This window comes from Schistocerca piceifrons, chromosome X (assembly GCF_021461385.2).
Source record: "Schistocerca piceifrons isolate TAMUIC-IGC-003096 chromosome X, iqSchPice1.1, whole genome shotgun sequence".
Classification (NCBI taxonomy): domain Eukaryota; kingdom Metazoa; phylum Arthropoda; class Insecta; order Orthoptera; family Acrididae; genus Schistocerca; species Schistocerca piceifrons.
In genome coordinates, this window is record NC_060149.1 from 286,356,541 (window position 1) to 286,373,235 (window position 16,695).

General features: G+C 37.9%; 1 protein-coding gene across 1 annotated transcript in view; it reads left to right on the plus strand.

The window, feature by feature from the left end:
- Positions 1-1,115: 1,115 nt before the first annotated feature.
- The window catches only part of LOC124721826 (endoribonuclease Dcr-1-like), a 293,757-nt gene continuing 278,177 nt past the window's right edge, over positions 1,116-16,695 (plus strand). The window contains exon 1 of the mRNA XM_047246948.1: positions 1,116-1,242. The gene's annotated coding sequence lies outside the window, so the exon portion shown is untranslated. The remainder of the gene's footprint in view (positions 1,243-16,695) is intronic.

Genomic DNA, 16,695 nt, shown 5'->3' on the forward strand with positions numbered 1-16,695 from the left:
TGCGCGTGTAAGTACGAGGTACAGCAGCACATATTATAGTTTTATCAAGTGCTGAGAAAATTTGTGCATCTTAAGAGAACGAGATAACAAATAAAACATTACTTATATTGTAGATATGTAGGTCTCTCAGATGCATACCGGAAACTACCTTCTATTTGAGGCCAGTGGGATATATCAGATGTATTCAGTGTGTCAACTTATTTCTTTGCTTTTGCAACTATTATTTATAATAATGGTTTTATATTAAGATTTACACAGATCTCTGAAAAACTTTTTAGAATTTGCTACTACCTTGTAAGCGAAGAAACAATTATAGTTTGTCATTCAGGTGGAATAATCGCTCTAGCAATCTAACAAAGATATGTGTTAAACGCGGGGCACTTACGCCGATGTTGTGCTGCAGATCTCGATGTGAAATGTATTTCCCTGATACATGGTGATAGCAAAAAGAGAATCATTGTGAATTTATAGTGGGGTAATTGTTTCTTAGATCTCTCCGTACCGTCGTATGGGACGAAATCATAAAATGCTGTTGACGGCTCGATTGGGACGGTCTTGTTCATTATTTTGCGACGGGAATGGGATATGTGAAGACGCTAGCTGTAATTTTCTTCTTTTTCTTGTCTCTATCAGTAAAAATAAACAACCAAACAAAGCTTTCTTTTCATCATCTGATTATCCACTAGTGCTCACTATACGTTTAATGACATCTTTGGGTTTAATCTTTCCTCTTCGCCCTTTAGATAACTGTTAAAGCCATGTACTGCTTATTATAAAATTTGATGGCTTTGATTCTCCATCGTCGCTGTTTGCTTCGGATTGTCGTGGTTTCAGGTTTAAATGCTACTGTGCATTTGTAAACACTGAAAGTAGAAGTTTAATAACAAGGACAGAGTAACAAAAATAGAAGAAATACGAATCGTTGCATACATGGAATGATAATGATTAAAACACACAGTTTAAAGAAACCTGGCAGAAATATCTTGCGGAAACCTTGCGACTTATTCGAAAGCGGCGCTCTTGTATAAGTTTCTACCTTTCCCGCTAGAAGCGCTAGTCAAACTAATGGCGCGTACAAATTTTAAGTGTTTACGTCTGCTGTTTCTAGTCGTATCGGTTGTGGTTGTTGTCGTGCAATTAGTTTTTAAGTGAACTATGATCTTATTAACGTTGTGATTTACGCACTCGGCTGTAGCGGCTTCTGTTCAAATGTAAATGCACCCCAATTCTTAATTTATAAAGGTAAGTTTTCACTCAAACAAAGGTGTTGGTTACGGGAAACGGCGTTCTCTCAACGCTGAAGTTTAGATTTCTGTATGAAAAAGTACACAAGTAGCATTGGATATCTAACTGAGATGTGCATTCTGTTTGAAGCTATTCTTATCCATCGTGTAAGCTGCGCTTACTTCGTGTACTTAACGTGTGAATGTTGACTCATACAACTCATGCCAGTGTATGTAGTTACGCAAACCGTTGGATGTGGCAAAATACAAAAATAATATCTACGGCGCGTGTAAGACGGTCACCACGAATGTTTTTTTGCAGATATGGAACGTAATTATAAGTAAGAGTAAGGACACTGTCATGAACAATAGCAGCAACAACAGTAGACACACCATTGAGTTGGGCCGTATGTCATAACAAAACATACCTTATAATTTGTAAAACAAATTAACTTTGTGATTTTTTTGAGGGTCCCCTAACGCAACGTTAACACTAGACAAAAACTGAGAGGTTCCAATTTTGTAGAGGACAACATCCATTCAGACAGTAAATGTGAATGATTTGATGTTAATAAAATATGAATACTTTAATTCAAATGACAGAGTTAAAAGTTGAATATTGCCACAGTTACCGTACAATACTATTTGTAAGATATAGTTACAGAAATAAATTGATTGACAGGTTTTGTGGAAATTCAGTGTAAGAAGTATCTCATGTTAAGTGTAATCATCTAATATGGTCAAATATTAATTTCCTAAAGCCCCATCCACTTTATAGGGACTTGTTTAAAAACTTGCCTATCATTTAATTTAATGTTTAAAGAAATGCTGGTCACTCTTCAGTCCATCATAAACCAGATTATTATTTACTTATTTTAAGTTAAGTCTCTGTGCTTATCATTTTGTATTCTGGGTCTGGGATGTTTTTTTGAGATCACAAGTGTGCTGACATTATTGGTTAAATACATTTACAAGTCATGAATTCAGTTAAATAGGATAACATCTACCAAAATTCTGTGAATTGAAACAAGTCCCCACTGTTTATCTTTGTATTCATTGTACTTTCTTCCTCATTTAAAGTTACAGCTGGGCACTTTTTAGCCATATTGAATTATTCAAAAGTAATTGTCACTGTCTTTACTTAACCTTTGTTGGGCAGAGGTTGAAATTTCTGTCTGTTCTATTTTAACTGGAACTAAAGTTGTAGATTAATAATTTAAAATGTGGAAGTATGTATTATGCCTATCCCATGAATGTAGCATTAATTTTTTTTTTTTTTTTTTTTTTTTTGTGTGTGTGTGTGTGTGTGTGTGTGTGTGTGTGTGTGTGTGTGTGTTTTGAATGTACAACAGACATTAATTATGAATATCGCATCTGAAGACCAATGCTGTAAGACGAAATAGTGTGGGTTTTACCTTGAAGCAACTTCTTTCATTCTAGGTTATGTTTATGTATCTTACTATACAAAAATGTAATTCAAGGGATGGTTTGTATGTGCTGTAGTGGCCTCCTTAAAATACTACACCTTCTGACCTTGAGATTACTTCTTGTAGTCAGTTATTAATTCACTTCATCATCCTCATCAGGCAGTTGACTTGACCTGTTGGCTAAATACCTTCTCTTGACTTCTCCATGCATTACAGACCTCAGCTACATACTTATCATGCTTTTGCAAGTTTTCTTTGTGTTTTCTCAGCTTCCATTAGGTCAGCTCCTCAGTCTTCTCTCATCTCATAGTTTCTTTTATAACTTATCTCTTACCTCATTTTGATCTTCTTGCCGTTATCAGTCAGGTGAGCCCTAACTTGTTCAGTTTTTACACCAAGTATTTTCACTTAGGCCTAGTGTAATTTCTCAGTCATATGCAAAGTTAAGGTGAACTTTAATTTCTCTTGAATACAGTTATATAAGGATAAATAATGTAGGAGTAAAGGTTCATAATAGTTTAAAAGTTTGTTGAATGCATCTGTGAGAACCTCTTTGTTTCTTGATTACTATTGATGAACTTCCCTGCTTTATCTCTCCACATTAATTTTGAGAGTTCATATTTTTGTAGATATCTGCTAAAAGTTTTCTAAAGAATGCTCAAATGTGTAATCCAGTGGTGGAATTTATCTATGCATATGTGGTGCAGCTAACATCCACTCTTTCTGAAGTCAGAACGTTTCCAGGTTTTTAATTTGTTGGGTTTCCTTTTAGAGCATGTTGGTTTTGAGAATATATTGTGATTTCTGTCAATCTTTGACAATTTTGGTTGCCCCACTTATGCACTAGTTATCATCTCTAGATAGTATATGTATCCAGAATGAATTTTCATTCTATGTTTGAGTCCCAGTCCATCATACAGTTTTAATCTGCCCTGAAGTTTCAAAGCAACACTCACTTTGCTGCACTGTGAAAATTGTTTCTGGAAACAATTACGTGGGCTGTGACTGGGCCGATTCACTCCACCATAATCTTCTGAATGGCAGCCAACCGAAATTGAAAGGCTGCCTTCATCTTCAAAAGATCTTCAGTGGTTGGCTGTGTAAGGTGTCACCCTTGGGTGAGGATAAATGCTCAAATTATAATTCATAATGTTATGCAGAAAGCTGATTGTTGATTACACATGGCTGATGTTATGAAATTGTGTAGAAGACTAGAAGCTGATCAGCACCCTCAAGCCTTGAACCCTAATATCACTTGGGTTAAAAAAAAAAGTGGGAGTTGGCCAAGGGAGGGTGATAGGATAGGGTATTGGAGCCTGATACAAGGGAAGCAGTGTCACACTCAGCTTGGGATCCCATGGTTACCACTCACATACTCCAAACTCATTGGCCGTGTGAGCAAGAAAGTGAATTTTCAACTGCTATCTGGTCTATATTTTAGATTAAAGATGCTCTTTTGATGCATTGGGTGTGATTTCAGGTGATATCACATCTCTTTTGCTAATGTGCCTGCAGAAGGCTTTCCTGTGTGGGCTCTCCTACAAGTATATCTTTTGATCATCTGGAAGTTTGTGATGTTACTTGACAGCAGAGTATCCTTTCTAAGCTATACAAATGAGACACTCTGATATTCATTGGGCCCTTTGTCTTCAAAGATCACATTTCTAGTTGAGAATATTCTGTCCAGCTGGTATGAAGATGGTAGTAGTGTCCTTGTAAGTTCTATTTTCTAAAGTATAAATGTCTTTTCTACAGCAATAAATGATATAAAGTCCACTACTTCTTTGTGGACGACAATTTATTTTTCTACTTCTGTTGCAGTCTTCTCACAGCAAGCCATTAGTGGAAACTAGTAATGAAAGGGGGGGGGGGGGGGAGTATGAGAAAATATAGTTTTGTATGCTGATTTTAAATATTCTCTTCATATATTATACCTAACTGCATTACTGGTATATAAGTGTTAAAAATCTGTGTAGGTTCTGCGCCTATCATTTTAAGAAACCTCATATCACACAACATCCTCAGGTTCCTAAACAAATAAGTGTTAGGAGGAGACAGAGAATGGTGTGTTCTGTATGTCTGTCATGTTAAGCTGCAATTCTGTGCCTTATGATTTATTGCTCCATGCTGGCATATCTGAAGCTTCTGTTTATTGTGCATAATGAGGGAATTGGATTGGATACAGGGTATATGGAAACAAATTTCTAGTTCTAAATATGAATTGAAATAATGTTACTGCACTGAGATGTTGCAGATTGTCAACCTAATTACTGTTTAACAGACATGATTAACTTTTAGAATGTTGTAGGTTAACAACGTACCCCTTACTGTGTTTATATAAACACTGTTTCTTGTAACATAAAAGAGAATGAAAAAATTTAGTTAGAATTTTCTGACCTGTGGCTCACTCAGAGGTCCAAAGTTGGATTGTCAACATCTCTTAACAAGGTGGTCCAAATGGTGAATGAGAAGTGTTCATCTGGACTGATTGAAGGCAAGAGAAATGACTCCATTGGGATAACCATTGATAAACATGCCTGCACTGTATTTGGGTAATATGGCATTCATCCTGTCTCCCCAAACTGGATATGTTGGACACATATGGGTTGAAATGGCCCAATTTGTGATAGCTTATGTGGGTAGGAGCCTGGTAGAGTGCTCCAAGCAGTTACAACTCCATTTTATGGTTATCCTCTGCACAGAGTAGTTGGTGGAGGGTATGTTGACCTCCATCCCAGGACTGGCATGCTGCTGAATTCAGTCGCCAGGAAGTTGTAGCTGTGGCAACTAATCTTTAATAAAACATGCATGGCAGAAATGGTCATGGCAACTGAGAGCTGCTATAGCCTAGCTGATTTTAGACAGTGCCTGTGCATTCCTGTGTCTGTGGCCTGCAGCCAACTGTGTCACTGGCTGTAAGTGTCCAGTTTGAGAAAAATGATTCCAAAATAAGTTCTGCATTGCTGCTTGTGATAATGGCTGCAGTACATGCTGGAAGGTGCAGGGCTTTCATCCATGCACCAGCTTTGCTAGTATCTTTCTGCCAATTGGAATAGACCTGTAAGTGCAAAGGGAGATGGTTAAAGCCTCTTCTGTGGATCTTTGGTTCAGTTCTTTCATGTATGCCCCTTAAATGTATGTGTTAGCTGTGTACAATTGAGAATGATATGGGAATGTTAGAAAATGGATAATACTATTTTGGGCATTGATAATTTCTGAAGTTTGAGCTGTAAATTGAAAACAATTATCAGAAACCATGCTTTCGACAGAGTTATTACTTTAGATTTAGTGATGTTGCTGTTCATTAGCATCCCAAAAGGAAATCTAAGAAACACATTAATGACTGTTAGCCACATGAATTGAGCAAATGGCCCTGTCAAGGTTCAGTTGAAATGGGCCATGGGTACAACACATGCACTGATAAGCCAAAACATTTTGACCACTGCCCACTGTGATATTGGATACCGTCTGGTGGCATTGCGGGCACATGAAGCAATAGCAAAAGTATGTAAGTGGAGCAGACATGGACAGGGAATCACCCTAGGGAAGATATGGGTTGCAAATGGGGAAATCCGTTGAGATAAGCGACTTTGACAAAGGGCAGATTATTATTATTAATATTATTATTATTATTATTATTATTATTATTATTATTATTATTGTTGTTGTTATGAAGAGCCTATGAATGAGTATCTTGAAACTGGTGAAGCTGGTCGAATGATCACATGCTACTATTGTGAGCATGTATGGAAAGAGGTAGAAGGACAGTGAAACTACCACTAGGTGCTGAATGGTTGGATGTCCACAACTCTTCACAGGACTTGGGGTTAGGAGACTTGTTTGCTCTGTAAAGTAAGATAGAGGGTGATCTGTGGCATCTCTGATGACAGGACACAATGTTGGTGCACATAAAAGTCTTTCGCAGCATACTGTGCCATACATTGTCGAACATGGAGCTCTGTAGCATACCACCCAAACGTTTTCACATGTTGACCCAACGACGTCATCAGTTGAGATCGCAGTGGGCATGGGACCATCCGGATTCAGTTGTGGATCATTGGAAACAAGTCAGCTCTACGGGTGAATCACATTTTTGCTACACTAGGTGATGGTCATCTCCACAAAGGCTGTCATCAAGGTGAACAGTGGCTTCAAATGTGCAGCTAGACGCGGGTGCGGGTTTGTGGTAGTAGTATTATGCTATGGGAGACATGCTGCTGCACTTGCACGGGGCCTTTGGTAGTAATTGAAGACACACTGACAGCTGCAAACCACATGCATCACTTCATGCTTGATGTATTCCCTGACGGTGATGTCATCTTTTGGCAATATAATTGTCCATGTCTTGGAGCCAGAATGGTGCTACAGTGGTTTTAGGAGCATTATAGTGAGCTCATGTTGATGTCCTGGTGACCGAATTCGCTTGATGTAAATCTTACTGAACCCATCTGGGTCTCCACTGGATGTCATCACTGCATATGCAAAGCAGCAGCCCATTATTTACATGAATTACATGACCTGTGCATAGACATCTAATGCCCTGCACCTCCTCAAACCTACCAGCAAACTGTTGGATCCCTGGTATGCAGAATCAGTGATGTATTTCATTCCAAAGAGGGACCAACAAGCTATTAAGCAGATGGTCATAATATTTTGGCTCATTTCCTTGCTGAGTCTTGGCAGGAGCAGGTCACCTTTCAATGCGATGTTACACTGTTGTGGCTGACCAGTAAGACAAGTAGATAAACTCCCCTCAGTGGTTCACGTGAGAACATGACGGGAGTGGAATCACCATTTGCTGCTCTTTGCCCTTTGTGCACAGTAATAAAATGACTTGTGAGACAGTGGTCCTGGGAGCAGTAATGGCATAAGGTGGATCAGTGAACCGTTCAAGCTAACCATGCTGGAAATGCTGATTCACACCTATAAGAGTGCGTAATGAAATGTACTGCATTATACTGAAAACTTGGACTGACTTGGTTCTCTCCTTATCCAGGCGGAAGTAGAACACTTCTGGTGAGTCAGTAGTTGGATCTGGTCCTATTTGGAGCCTAGAAAGTGCATTGGCATTTGTGTGTTGCATTTTCAGCTGGTGTACTACTGTATAGTGATGGATGCTCGGGCACATGGTTGATCACATGTACTACAGAAAATAATTTGCAAACATGAAATAATTCAGCACAATAATTTGCTGTCACTTGCACCAGAATTAGTTAATATGGGATAAAATGAGAAAGTATTCATTACTATGCCACTTTATCCATAATACGGGAATTCAAGCATACCCCCTGAACCTGTTGCAAACAAACTCCAGTCATTAAGCATTTCTTCCTGATAATATATCCTTGGACCCAAAAAGCACTATAAGGAGTGTGTGATTGGTGACCAAACTGAACTTTGCAGCAAACCAATAAATGTAGAAATTTTTAAACATGTAAATTGTCATCATGATCTACATACTTGTAAATATGAGAGTAGTTTTGTTGCTCAATGGTGACCCTCCTCTTGATGTAGGATATAGGATGCTGATTGCTTGGTTACCATATTGTCTTTTCGTTAAATCAGTGCCAGGATCCGTAGTATATATGAGTGCAATTAACATCATTTCAGGTGTACATGATGATAAACATGGTGCCAGTTTGAGGGTTGACTTGAGGTCCAGAAAAGCTTAATTACAAGCTTGCAACCAGACAGCCTTTGTTTTCAGCTGTTTTATGGGGTGTGTTGTGTCAGATGTGTTACGGATAAAGTTACATAATGAGGAATCCTTTGTTTTTGTTTACTGTTAACTCATGCTGGTGCAAGTGATAGCAAATTATTACCTTAAACTATTTTGTGTTAATTTTTTTCCTGTGAAAATGGTCAACTAAATTAATTACCTTGCCCTAAAAGTCTAAGTGTGTAATGTTAGGTAACAGTAGGTATTCCATTATATCATCATTTTATTTGTTTTGGAGTAACATATCTTGATGTCACATCTATAGTCAAAAATACTGTCAGTATTTTTATTTCATGCAGCACTTTGCAGCATTGGAAGAGTAAAATGTAGTTCTGGTCATGGAGCGATTTTTCCTGAGTCAGAATCTATGTGACATGTCAATGGAGCCTTGGAGTTGCGCCAGTTGAATAGGGGAGAAGGGAATTTTAAACAGCTAGCCGTCATTGACTCAATGCAGCATCAGTTCCTCAAATCCCACAAATCTAATTAACTTTAGATACTTTTTGAAATGCTAAAGTTGTTGTTTAATCTGTTACCACTTTGACAAATAATCACTGTGGCCTCAAAAAATAGTGAACAGTGTGTTGTTATAACTCTTTAACAAGATGCAGGTATCAAATTTGTTGTTCTCACCTAAAACATTACTGTTTTTAACATATATCTATGAGGATACTTTCATGTCTGTCTGTCTGTCTGTGTGTTGCAAATTTTGCATCAGATATGAAACATAACTTCCTGGTGAGGTAGAGACTTGAAATTTCAAACATAGCTCAGAACTGGATGACAATGCAATATTAACTCACTTTCTTGTTGGTGTGTTTGGTAGGGATGGGGGTGAAAAAGTTTGACAACATCTGGCATCTCGACTGTCCTGCAGAACCAGCATGTTGTGCGGGTAGTATTGACAGGAGTTCCAGGCAGTATGTGAGTGGATGGGCATCGGTGTGCAGTGAGAGAGGGAAGAAGAGATGGACAGAGATATGGGGAGGAAGAGATGTGTGCAATATACATGACAACCTGTACACAGGTGAAGCCTGGTTAAAAATGCTGGTGCGTGCGCGTGCGCACCGGTATAAATAATTGTGTGTCTATATTAGTATAAATAATTACTCAAATAAAGAAATATATTTCATCAACATGTTTAAAATCCATCAAGAAATTTCACACATACAAGACTGAAAAGCAGAAAATAATCATTTAAAAACAAATTTTTAGTATAACAAGTTTTTAAATAGGGCTAAAAAGCATAAAATAATTTCTGCTAACCCCATCCAGATAATCCTGAAAATTTGTGCATGTAAAGTTTTAATAGCTGCAACAGTAGTTGATGTAATGAGAAAGTAGGACACATGCAATACGCAATTAATGCATGAATAGTTAACTTCCTAACTAATATCTATTGTACGCGCCCCGTGTTTTTCGTTATAAATCTAGTAAGTATTGCCATAGCTATTAAAAATTCACAAACACAAGGTTTCAGGAGCTAGGAGAAATTTCCTCCCTCCTCCTCCTCCTCCTCCTCCTCCTCTTCTTCCTCTTCTTCTTCTTCTGTATACAAATTCAAATACCCTGCTCACTTCTTTCTGTATATTCGGGCTGATCTTAGGAACTATTGTAGAGGTTTCGATACAGTTGTTGGTAATGGGTAAACTGATTTGCTAGGAAGGTTCATGTATCTTTAATTTGTAAATATTTCCAGCAAATTGGCTGAACAGTGATGAATTTGCCAATCACTGCCGTGCAAACAATGCCATTACCAACTAGCAGTGAATGGCGGAACTCCTTGGATCTACAGCTCTGTGCTGTACAATGCAACTGTGACCAAACTGAGTGTGCATAAATGCTCTATCTTCTTTTGATTTATCAACAACAGGAGGAACACAATGGGTGTGGCGCGGTCAGTGTAGGCACGATGTATCATATGCAGACATTATTTGTATGGACATTTTGAAATTAACCTGCATTTCGCTTGTGGCACAGTGTAATCTAAAGTGCACCAGCCAAACAGTAGTAGCACTGTTCATAAATGTTGGTGGATTCGTGAGCTGCTTAAAGAAGGAAACATACATGGGCATGATCTTCTTGAAACATTAAGAATGGGAATATGGAATGGCTTTCAGGAACTCCTAGCAGATGACTACAGAAAATTTCGAAATACATCTCTAGATGGTTTGGGGATGCATTTAAAAAGACGACGATAATTTCAGACTGTCAGTTTCTGCTTCCCTCACATTTGCAATCACAGTTCACACACATAATTGACTGCACATTCTTTGAACACAGGGCAGTGAGTTACTTAACTTTAAAGTTTTGTGCACAATCGTTTGAGAGAAATTACATAGCAAAATATCATGTGAATCCAAAATCAGTGGTTTTTGCTTTTTGTGTAAGGCATAAAACATTTCTCAAAAACCTACTTCACCAAGGGAAGCACATTTGATTTGTTAACATTACGTATATTTTTTCAGCAGTGAAGTTGGTGACCCCTACTTTCTGCTTCTGTTGAATGAAACCTGGATGCAGTCACAATTATTTGCATGTCAGTGTGGAAGGGCCAACTGCAAAGAACTGAAACAATGAATCAGAACAACAAATCAATGTGTACTAAGATTTTCAAGAGGGGTGCCATCATGGGCTACAAATTTAGAACAAACATGTTTTGTTCGGTTGTATTTTCTTTTATTTATGACCAACAGAAATAATGCACTCAGCCAGCTTCTGATACATGATATGCTACAAATTCAGTACATATGCAATCACACACACATACTCTCATGATTCACATAGAATATTTACATTGGTTTTTAGTGTATATACTGCTGAAGCAAGTACTATTTACATTGGTTGTAAACATATTAATCACATCATTCATCGTCCTATCATTGCCACGAGATGTCACTCCAAACACCAAATACTTATGGAATGGATAATATTTATGTCTCCTAAGAAGTTTCCTGGCACACACCGTTTTGAGTTATATGAAACTGATGATATTCAGTTACCTAACATTGTTCTCAGAATTTTTTGTTTAACTCTATACAGTGCCCTGTAAAGAAATTTATCCCTACACCAGACAAGTTGTCTGGATGCAGATATTTAGGGCTATCTATGCAAAGCCAGGGGGTTATCTAGTTAGTTTATAATTTTTAGTCAGATTTAAAAATGTGTTACATTAAAAATTTATTTTTATTTAAATAATTATTTGCTTCTAGTATAGTAGAGTGGGATGTCTTCTGCTGCTGTTTATGCATTCTCCATAAATTAGTACATTGTCAGCTAATACTTATTACCAAGAATCAATGTAGAGTGAAAAATATTTACAAATTGACAAGTAACGTAAATGATATGTACTTCAGCATATGTTCCAGTAAGTCTGATCTATGATGACTCTGATCCTACTGTACTTCTTTCAGATCTTCAAAATCTGCTAACTAGCTATGCTCTAGTCAAATGACTGTCCCCTCCATTTTTTGTTTTTGTTGTTGTTGTTGGGCTCTGAGCTGGTTGTCACGACCTATAGCAGTACCAGTGACAACCAGGAGCAGCATTCACCAGTTAACCAAATCGACTGCCCAGCTCTAGTCAAGTACATGAGTCTAACAGTTATGCACATCAGCACAGTCCTGGTTCAGAGCAGTAGTGACCAATAACAAGTGAAGAAATACATGTTTTTGTATCACTTGTAATGTTGCAAACTGTAGTGAAGTCTACTGAACAGCAGTTATACTGCTGATCACATAACAAAATAAATTGTTACCCCCTTCTTCAGAGAAAGAAAAGTAAGTGAAATAAAACCATGCCCTTCGATAGACTGAGGCAGCTAAAAGTATCTTACAGTTTAGAAGAAGAAAACATTTGATCCAAATTACTGTCCCAGTTCTAAAGTGAATAAAGTGTGGGCCATGCTTTGTAAGCTGCAGAAGAAATATTTGAAATATTACTATCCTGAAAGAGTTATTAAAATTTATCTAAATCTCAGTAAATATGTAAAGGCAGTCTTGGCAGGGTACAAATCAATATCACTAAAATATCATGATTTGGCATCAGGTATTTTATCTTATGTGAAATCAGAAGTATATATGTAATATACACTATAATGTGTTCTGGGAAGGGTGCAAAATTTGATGATGATGTAGAACCCTCTATTATTTCACAAGTTAAACCATGGACCTCAGTGGTGGTGGCGGTGGGGGGGGGGGGGGGGGGGGGAGGCTTCATGCCTCAGTGATACACATAGCTATACCCTAGATGCAACTGCAGTGGAGAGGCCAGACTAACCTATTGCTCCTAAAGAGGGACGGCAGCCTCTTCAGTACTTGCAGGGGGCAACAGTTTGGAGAGTTGACCGACATGGCCTTGTGCTGGTACTGTGAATGGGGGAAACTACAGATGTTATTTTTCCCAATGCCGTGCAACCTACTGTATTGTTGAGTCATTATTTATGTCCTCTTAGGTGAAATATTTCGGAGGTAAAATAGTCCCCAGTTTGAATTTCTGGGTGAGGGCTACTTGGGAGGATGATGTCACCAGGAAAAACATAACTAGTATTCTACAGGTTGCAGTGTGGAATGTTAGATTGCTGAATTGTGTACATAGTTTCAGGATTTAAAAAGGAAAATGGATAGGTTGATGTTATAGTGATGTGTGATGACAGGAACAGCAGGACTACTTTAGTCAGTTGAGTACAGGATAAACAACACAAAATGAAGTAGGGAATGCAGGAGTAGGTCTAATAATGAATAAGAAATCATTAATGTGGGTAAGCTTCATTAGCATAGCCAAGATAGACACAAAGCCAACATACACCACAGTAGTACAAGTTGAAATGCCGACTAGTTCTGCAGTTGATGAAAATATTGAAAGAATGGGTGATGATATGATGAGCTAAAAGGGATTAAAGGAAAAATGGTTGGAGAACATGAACTGTGGGAAAGGAATAAAAGAGGAATCTGCCTTGTAAAATTTTGAACAGAGCATAATTTATTCATCACCAGCATCTGGCTTAAGAATCATGTAAAATTGTTATATATGTAGAGGAGACCTGGAGACACTGGGAGGATTCAGACTGATTATATACTGTTAATACAGAGATTTTGAAGCCAGATTTTAAGCGATAAGACGTTCTTAGAGGAATGTGTGGACTCCGACCATAATTTGTTTTTCGAAAACTGCAGGTTATTGTTTTTATTTCATTTACTTTTCTTTTTGTGAAGAAGGGGTTAGAATTTATTTTGTTGTATGACAGCAGTGTAAGTGCTGTTTCGTAGAATTCAGCACAGTTTGCAACATTTCAAGTGACAGAAAAACATGAATTTCTTCACTTGTTTTTGGTCACTACTGCTCTGAAGCAGAACTGATCTGATGTGCATAACTGTTAGTTTCTTCCGCTAAGACTCTCACTAAATTGTCAGTGAATAAGAGATGATGAATTGCATAGCATCACCGGACCAAAGATCAAAAAGTGGGGTCATGCTCAGACTGGTATGACTGTTATGCTCACACCATAGCCAAAAATGAAATTAAGGAGATGGGACCTGGATAAATTGAAAGAACCAGAGGTTATTGAGAGTTTCAGGGTTAGCATTAAGTATGATTGACTGAAAAGGAGAAAGGAATACAACAGATGATGAATGGGTAGCTGTGACAGATGAGATAATGAAGGTAGCAAAGGGTCAGATAGGTAAAAAGTTATGGCCTAGTAAATATCCTTAGATACCACATGATATATTGAGTTTAATTGCCAAAATAAGAAAATATAAAAATGCATTAAATGAAACAGATGAAAGGCAATATAGATGTCTAAACAATGAAACTAACAAAGTGCAAAATGGCTAAGCTGGAATGACTGATACATGTAAAATTATAGAAAACTAAAGAGACTTTCAGAGAAAAGAGAAGCAGCTGCATATCAAGAGCTTGGATGGCAAGCCATTATTAAGCAAAGAATGGAAGTTAGAAAGATGAAAGAAATAAGTAGGAGGGCTGTGCAATTGAACTGAACTTGAAGGCAATATTATGTAAAGGGAAAAAGAAGTAGATGAAAATGTGGGAACTATGCTGTTATGAGAAGAATCTGACAGACCTCTGAGAGAACCAAGTCAAAGCAAGGCCTCTGGAATAGACAACATTCCCTCGAAATTATTTATATACTTAGGAGGTCATACCATGACAAAATTGTTTCACTCAGTGTGCAAGAAAAATGAGACAAGTGAAATACCCTCATACTTCAAGAAGACTGTAGTAATTCCAGTGTAAGAGAATGTGCAGCAATACTAACCTTATGAATTATCTTAGAAAACTGGACAAAGAAAGGCAAATCTATGTTTATATCATTTTTAGATATAGAGAAAGCTTTTGGCAGTGTTTTCTGGAATACACTTTTTGAAACTGTGAAGGTAGGAGGGATGAAATATAGGGAATGAAAAGTTATCTGCTACTTATACAGGAATCAGACTAAAGTAATAAGAGCCAAAGAACATGAGAGGAAAGGAAATGGATGTAGATTGCAGTAGTTATTTTAAGGTGAAGAGGTTTGCACAGTATTAGGTAGTGTGGAGAGCTGCATCAAATCAGACTTCGGACTGAAAACCATGACAACCATGGTACTGACAAAGACTTGCTTGAAGTCAGTATTGCACAAAATGTCAGTGGAACCATTATACACATTGCGGAAGAACCGATTCTCCACCCCACCCTCCACTGCCAATTTCCTTCCCCAGCCTGAAGATTTCTTTTGTCTGTACTGAGCTCATTGGCTATGCCATGTTAAGCCTTAATATTCCTTCCAGCATATACCACTCTTCATCCCTGTCACTGAAATGCACAGTGAAGTCTGTCATCCTGTTTGGATTACCTGGCATTGTGAAATGTCTCATTCAGCGAATGGGAGTTTCACATCTTACTAACAGTGTGTCAAGACATACTTTAGTTGCTGATAGAGTTCGTAACTAAATACTCAAATGCGATAGCAGTGCAAATGAAATATACATTCCTGTAGTAAAACATGGAAAGGATGTATGTTTTCTGGACAAGTATAAACCATTATGCCTAATAAGCAGCATGTGCACATTGTTTGAAAAGACAGTGATCTGGCATCAACCTCATCACTGTATGTAGACTGATACTTCCTACACTACAATAATTCATCAATTATGGGTATTGCTGAAAGCCATCTCCAAGGAGTCATTTGGAAGGCTCACGATTGGGCACTAATGCATAATTTTCATTTCTCTTGTCTGAAAACCTACAGTACATATTTCTGTTAGCTGAGGAATCTATATCCTCACCCTGAGCTTTACTTAGGTAACAAATCGTTTGAAATGTTTGAACATAACTGGATCTTGGATCTTTTATTCAGAAAGTACTTGATACAGCTGAACTCGTATATCAACTGAAAACCAATTGTATTCTAAAACTTAATGATCTCCAGTTTCTTAATTGCACCACACGGGGAGTTAATTGCGCAGTTATACTACATTTTTACTAGCATACAAATTTGTGGTGCTGTCTGTGTCGACCCTTGCCTGTTCCTGTTCACTGTAGTAGTGTGCCTGCTCCTGTTTACCACAGTAGTGTGAAGGTGGTGAATGGGGCATTTTGCAGAAGCCCTTTCAACAGTTTTACTACTTCTAAACTACACAGTAATGATCCATCAGATAGCTTACTGTTTATATCCCCCAGTATGTTTTGTAAATAGCAAATTAGGCTTTTTATGAGTGCCTCTAGAGCTTGTAGGCCAGCTGGGAGCAACTGGAAGTTTTAAGAAATGACATACATCTTATTCTGCTAGGGTACACATGCAGAACAACCCTTCACGTACCTCACTGGCTTGTATTTCTTCCTGAGATATGTCTTTTTACACATTCTGTAGACAAATGGAGAGCATTGCACAATCATCCTTCCTATACAGATGGTTAGAACTGTAGCCTGTGTCAGCCATGTTTTTATGTCTACTGGTGAAGTGAACAGCAGTCCTACCAAATGCATGCAGTGTGTTCATTGTTGAGTTCAAACGTATCACCTGGCCTTTGTGACAGACCAGAACATGCAGTGAATTTGCTATTATGCTTGATTACAAGCTTTTGATCAGTGCTATGCATAAAGGTATGCATGTGACAGCATGCGCTGCCTAATGTGTTCCAAAACACCGCACATAAGTATGGAATTTGTCTAGGACTCATACATTGGATTTTATTGGTGACAAAGGTAGGGTCAACTGCTATTACAGCCCTTTGGCTAGGGACCATTTGTATTCACTACAGAAGGATCGTCTTACTGTAACTATTCTATGGTATGGACTCAAAGTTTGTATATCACACACTTCCTC